The sequence below is a fragment of the Odocoileus virginianus genome, chromosome 1 (assembly GCF_023699985.2).
Source record: "Odocoileus virginianus isolate 20LAN1187 ecotype Illinois chromosome 1, Ovbor_1.2, whole genome shotgun sequence".
Taxonomy (NCBI): domain Eukaryota; kingdom Metazoa; phylum Chordata; class Mammalia; order Artiodactyla; family Cervidae; genus Odocoileus; species Odocoileus virginianus.
Window position 1 is genome coordinate 28,318,724 of NC_069674.1, and position 7,041 is coordinate 28,325,764.

Below are 7,041 nucleotides of genomic sequence, written 5' to 3' on the forward strand. Positions count from 1 at the left end.
GAATTCATGAAACAAACAAAAACAAACAAAAAGTTACAAACCAAATTCTGGTCATAAAATGGTAGCTATTTGAAAAGGATATGGGAAATCTACTTGAATCTTTCTTATGTGCTATCTATTTAACATTAAACTGCTCACTGAAATCTTTAAAAAGCCTGAGAGGTAATATAATGAATGACTATGGAGGAAGTCAGCAGATGGTATTCCTCAGAGTTATAATACAACTGGACATGATGACTTAAGGATACTGTTGTAAAACTTGTCCACAATTTTAACAATGAATGCTATAAATTTCATAGGTCTATAGGCTGTCCAAACCAGCATGATTCTTCTCACTGTTAAGACTGTAAATATAACTGCTTATTCTATTGGGCTTTTCAATCCTGCTATCTCACTATTCTATGGTTGCTTAGCAACCTTGGTACTATTATGGCATGATCACTTTAAAAAAAAAAAAAATGGAATCACCAAAATGTGTTTGCTGATTTATTTGAATGGAAATGATCCAGGTCCAAAATAAAATCTTTTCATTGTGACAGCTGGCACTGACTGGGTAACAACTTGCAACTTGACTGTAATCACAGTTAAGACAATGTTTTTCTCTGAAAAGGTAGACTCCTAGGTACCCTCTTATCCCAAATGTATATTTGTTTAATCATTTTTGGTCGGGATTGCTTTTGAATACCTGAAGATAGATGTGGCCTTTGGAAGTTCATGTGAAAAAGTATATGTGTAGTGGAGCCCAGGGCCAGGACGTTTGTAGGACAATATGAAGTATGAATTATTGCAACTGTAGTACTCAGTGAGAAAACTAACCCATCAAGCGATATAAGTTGTCACAAAATGTACTGAGGCATTCCGTTCCACTCAGGTGAGATAGGACGAAGGGCAGAAAGAAGGAGTCTGAGTCATAAAATCTTTCCTGCCTCAGGGTAATAGTAACTTATTTCATGGTATTTATAGGTCACTAATGGGAACTGATCCAAAAGAAATGGTGGCATCGAATTGTCCTTGGCCTCTTGTCAAAAAGAAAGAAATCATCTATGAATGTAGTCAAGGGCCAAAAAAGAAAAACACACAATAAATGACAACACTATTAGCATAAATACAGGAATAATAATAGTATGTAATTTATATGGTCTATCTTCAATGTTTTTTTCTAATGAAATTATTCAAATTCTAGTACATGCAGAGAATATTTATCACACAGAGGAAAAGAAAGTCTACCAGTACACTATTCAAACTTATGAGGCTAAATTCGCTATATTCACTTTGAGTGTTCCTGGGTGAAGAGAATAATATAATGAATCATCATTTCCTCCCTCTATTTCTCCTTCCCAGGTTAGATGGCTTTGTCAGGAGAAGCTGAGATATCGGAAAATAAATTCAGCTCTTTCCTGTACTCTGTGTCTCAGAGAAGCACACATACATTTTTCTAGTTCTTAATTTTTATCCTTTCATTCTGTTCCTAAGCCGTTCCATGATAACTTATGCTAAAGGAAACTGCATTGTTTAGTGATATTACTCATGGCTACCATTTTCTGAGGACTTGATATATGACCAGAGTTTATACCATTCTAGATTATCCTTTGCTTATTTGTCCAGTGTAATAAGAATCCATTAAATAATACAGAATCTTTGTTTCAGGGAAGAATGAACATGAAACCAGTCAAAATTCAAATTTTTTTCTATGTTAAGCACCACAGTAAAACAATGCAATGAAATGGGGTAGCTATTTTATTCCTAAAATATAGATTATGATTTCACTCACTCTTCTGTTATTCTGCTGAAATACTTTTAAATGGTGTTTTACCAATGCATAAACCCTGCTGAGAATCCTCAGACATGTGTATACTATAAAGCAGTCACACACTTCTTGTTTCCATAACCTTTATGGCTAAGCTCTTTTAATCAAATTATAACATCTATTCTCTGTTTTATATCACTAATTATCACAAACATGGTATAACACTCTTACCCATCAGTTTAGGGTTTAGAAATTCATATGGGAACTCTAGGAAAATTCAATGTCACAGAATTCATTGATGAATTTCAATTTTATACAATACATGTTCAAAAGTATACTTATGAGTAAGTTTGTGTCTGGCATTAATTAGTCTCTTTGACTCATTGATAACTGAATTAGCTAATTATTTGAATATATTAAACTGCCAAGTTTGAGCATATATTGATACATATAAATCATTCTTAAGTTTTAAAATTTTTTAAATCAATGTCTGCAATATATTTCTTCCCAGGTGGCGTTAGTGGTAAAGAACCCAACTGCCAATGTAAGAAACATAAGAGAAGCCTGCCAATGCAGGAGACATGGGTTCGATTCCTGGTTTGGAAAGATCCCTTGGGAGAGGTCATGGCAACCCACTCCGGTTTTCTTGCCTGGAGAATCCCATGGACTGAGGAGCCTGGTGGGCTACAGTCCACAGGGTTGCAAAGAGGCAAAAATGATTGAAGTGACTTAGCAGCAGAAGCAGTTGCATTAATTTAGTTGACTACTTTGAAAGAGGTAGACTATATTGTAAAAATATTTAGAACTTTATTAACCAAACAATGGAATAAACTTAAATGCTACCTTTAAATAATATATTCATTGTTTACTAAAAAATAAACAGTTTTGTTAATTAGACTCCTCTAGTTGGTAAAGAATCTGCCTGCAATGCAGGAGACCCCGGTTCGATTCCTGGGTCGGGAAGATTCACTGGAGAAGGGATAGGCTACCCACTCCAGTATTCTTGGGCTTTCCTTGTGGCTCAGCTGGTAAAGAATCTGCCTGCAGTGTGGGAGGCCTGGCTTTGATCCCTGTGTTGGGAAGATCCCCTGGAGAAGGGAAAGGCTACCCACCCCAGTATTCTGGCCTGGAGAATTCCATGGACTGTGTAGAGAATTCCATGGACTATACAGTCCACGGGGTCTCAAGGAGTCATACAAGACTAAGCGACTTCACTTTCTTTCTTTCACCCTGAAACTCAATTCAGTTTTACTTAGACTTGTTATACCATGTGGCTTCAAACTGTGCTTATGGTGTGCAGAAGGATGACATTTCACTTGACTTAATAGTGTCTGGTTTTGCATTCAAAAGACAGTAAACATTTTTATGGCATAAAACTGTTTAACTCAAATGAATGGCACTCACACGTGGGCTTCAAAGCTGCATTTATACATCTCATATTGCAGTGCACTTACATAAATCTGTCTTTTCTGGAGAGCATGCTTCCCTTGAGGGGCTCACCTGAAATGTCAGATCAACTAGAGCATGAAGATCTAGCCTGGTGAGCAATTCAACAGTCTGAAAATATTCAGGTTGAGTTAAAACAAATACTTTCTTGTTTATAAAGCAAGATCTACTTATTAGCACCTATTTAGGTATTACTTTAAGCTTTTAAACATAGATCAACTCATGTTTTGTGTTTCTATCCATAGGGGACAGGAAAAAAGAAACAGCAGAAAAAAAGAAAAATGAGACTTATGCATGCTTAGAATGCCAATTATTCTGAAATAAAGTATTTTATGGCTAAAAATTGCTAATAGTCAAATGTTTAAAATAAATATTATGCCTAAATATCTAAAAAGTAGCATATCTGTACTGTGATAACCATTTAATCATAGTTCAGTGTTAACTTCATCACATTTGAAGAGAATCTATATTTACAAATTCTTAAACTTGTTATTTATCTACTTTATAAACAAAGTTGCCCATCATATACAGTGAAGTAAGTCAGAAAGAAAAACACCAATACAGTATATTAACACATATATACAGAATTTAGAAAGATGGTAACAATGACCCTATATGTGAGATAGCAAAAGAGACACAGAAGTAAAGAACAGACTTCTGGACTCTGTAGGAGAAGGCCAGGGTGGGATGATCTCAGAGAATAGCATTGAAACATGTATATTACTATATGTGAAACAGATCACCAGTCCAAGTTAGATTCATGAAACAGGGCACTCAAAGCCAGTGCCCTGGGACAACCTGAGGGATGGGATGGGGAGGGGGGTGGGAGGGGGGCTCAGGATGGGGGTCACATGTACACCCATGGCTGATTCATGTCAATGTCTGGCAAAAACCACTATAATATTGTAAAGTAATTAACCTCCAATTAAAATAAATAAGTAAATTTAAATTTAAAAATAAAGCTGCCCAGAAGATAAAATTTATCATCATCTTACAAGTTAAAACAATCCTTGTTTTGGGGAAACAATCCTTAACAAGAAGTTAAATAAAACAACTCTTTCCTAAACACTTCAATATACTTTTGGGCGGTGGGTAATAAACTATATAGGCTAATCCTATGTACTAATCCATTCTTTTGAAAATCCTCCTAAATCTTGCTGCTCTGAACAGCAACAGATAATGAGATGTGGGCTCCCCTGGTGGCTCAGAAGGTAAAGAATCTGCCTACAATGCAGGAGACAACCCCTAGGTCAGGAAGATCTCCTGGAGAAGGGAATGGCTACCCACTCCATAAGCTTGCCTGGGAAATCCCATGGACAGAGGAGCCTGATGGGCTACAGTCCATGGAGTGTCAAAGAGTTGGACACACCATTGAGCAACTAACACTTTCACTTTCACACTTTCACCTCTCATATATGTCTGGGGTTTTTGTTGTTGTTGTTTTTAATTGCGTCCTGTGATGTTGAAAGGGGAAAAATTAAATAAACTACAGAGGACAGTATACAGCAGAGTTGTCTCCTAAGAGTGCTTAAGAATAATTTTTCGATGTAAATATCCAATGGTCACTCTAAAATGTTAGACCAAGGAACAAAATAAAGAGACAACACTTTCAAAGTTGTCTTTGATGTTGCTTCCTTAAAATAGGGTCCTTACTTTTTAGTCACAGTCACTGATTTTCTCCAAAATTCCTTATCTACAGGTGATCCAAGAGATGACTGAAAGTCGCAGAATAACAACAACAACAAAAATGGTCTGCAGAAAATTCTTACTTGGGACTTTCTCCCTAATTAAAATCCGTATCCTCATAAACAGTTAACATTCCCCATCTTATTAACATTATTTTTAGTTGTTCAAGCACAATATTCATTTAATAAAAATTGAACTTATTTTGAACACTCATGTAAAACTATATATTTTCCATTGAACATAAGAAGGTCCTATGTATTCAAACATATTCACCTTTCCTTTCAGGTTTGCAAACACAATAAATACTTACAGTGAGCAAATTTTTTTTTTCCTTTATGATATTTTCATGTGGTAAAGAACCCGCCTGCTGATGTAGAAGATGAAATTTGTTCCCTAGATCAGGAAGATCCCCTGGAGAAGGAAATGGCAAACCATGCCAGTGTTCTAGCCTGGGAAATAACATAGACATAGAAGCCTGGTGGGCTACAGTCCACAGGATCATAATGGATTGGACATGACTTAGCAACTGAACAACAACAACAGTCATTTACACTATATACTTCAGAGAATCTCCCATCATGGATTCACTGTTACTGACTAAGGAGTTAAAATTTAGACTGTGAAAATAAGTTCAGTTCAGTTGCTCAGTCATGTCTGACAGTTTGCGACCCCATGAATCGCAGCACGCCAGACCTCCCTTTCCATCACCAATGCTTGGAGTTTACTCAAACTCATGTCCATCGAGTAGGTGATGCCATCCAGCCATCTCATCCTCTGTCGTCCCCTTCTCCTCCTGCCCCCAATCCCTCCCAGGATCAGGGTCTTCTCCAATGAGTCAATTATTCCCATGAGGTGGCAAAAGTATTGGAGTTTCAGCTTCAGCATCAGTCCATCCAATGAACAACCAGGACTGATCTCCTTTAGAATGGACTGGTTGGATCTGCTCACAGTCCAAGGGACTCTCAAGAGTCTCCTCCAACACCACAGTTCAAAAGCATCAATTCTTCAGTGCTCAGCTTTCTTCACAGTCCAACTCTCACATCCATTCATGACCACTGGTAAAACCATAGCCTTGACTAGACAGAACACTGTTGGCAAAGTAATGTCTCTGCTTTTTAATATGCTGTCTAGGTAGGTCGTAACTTTCCTTCCAAGGAGTAAGCATCTTTTAATTTCATGACTGCAGTCACCATCTGCAGTGATTTTGGAGCCCAAAAAAGTAAAGTCTGACACTGCTTCCACTGTTTCCCCATCTATTTGCCATGAAGTGATGGGATCAGATGCCATGATCTTAGTTTTCTGAATGTTGAGCTTTAAGCCAACATTTTCACTCTCCTTCACTTTCATCAAGAGGCTTTTTAGTTCCTTTTCACTTTTTTGCCATAAGGGTGGTGTCATCTACATATCTGAGGTCATTGATATTTCTCCCAGCAATCTTGATTCCAGCTTGGGCTTCTTCCAGCCCAGCGTTTCTCATGATGTATTCTGCATACAAGTTAAATAAGCAGGGTGACAATATATAGCCTTGACGTACTCCTTTTCCTATTTGGAACCAGTCTGTTGTTCCATGTCCAGTTCTAACTGTTGCTTCCTGACCTAAATACAGATTTCTCAAGAGGCAGGTCTGGTGGTCTGGTATGCCAATCTCTTTCAGAATTTTCCACAGTTTATTATGATCCACACAGTCAAAGGCTTTGGTGTAATCAATGAAGCAGAAATAGATGTTTTTCTGGAACTCTCTTGCTTTTTTGATGATCCAGAGGATGTTGGCAATTTGATCTCTGGTTCCTCTGCCTTTTCTAAAACCAGCTTTAACATCTGGAAGTTCATGGTTCACATATTGCTGAAGCCTGTCTTGGAGAATTTTGAGCATTACTTTACTAGCATGTGAGATGAGTGCAATTGTGCAGTAGTTTGAGCATTCTTTGGGATTGCCTTTCTTAGGGATTGGAATGAAAACTGACCTTTTCCAGTCCTGTGGCCACTGCTGAGTTTTCCAAATTTACTGGCATATTGAGTTCAGCACTTTAACAGCATCATCTTTCAGGATTTGAAATAGTTCAACTGGAACTCCATCACCTCCACTAGCTTTGTTTGTAGTGATGCTCTCCAAGTCCCACCTGACTTCACATTCCAGGATGTGAATCACTCTAGGTGAGTGA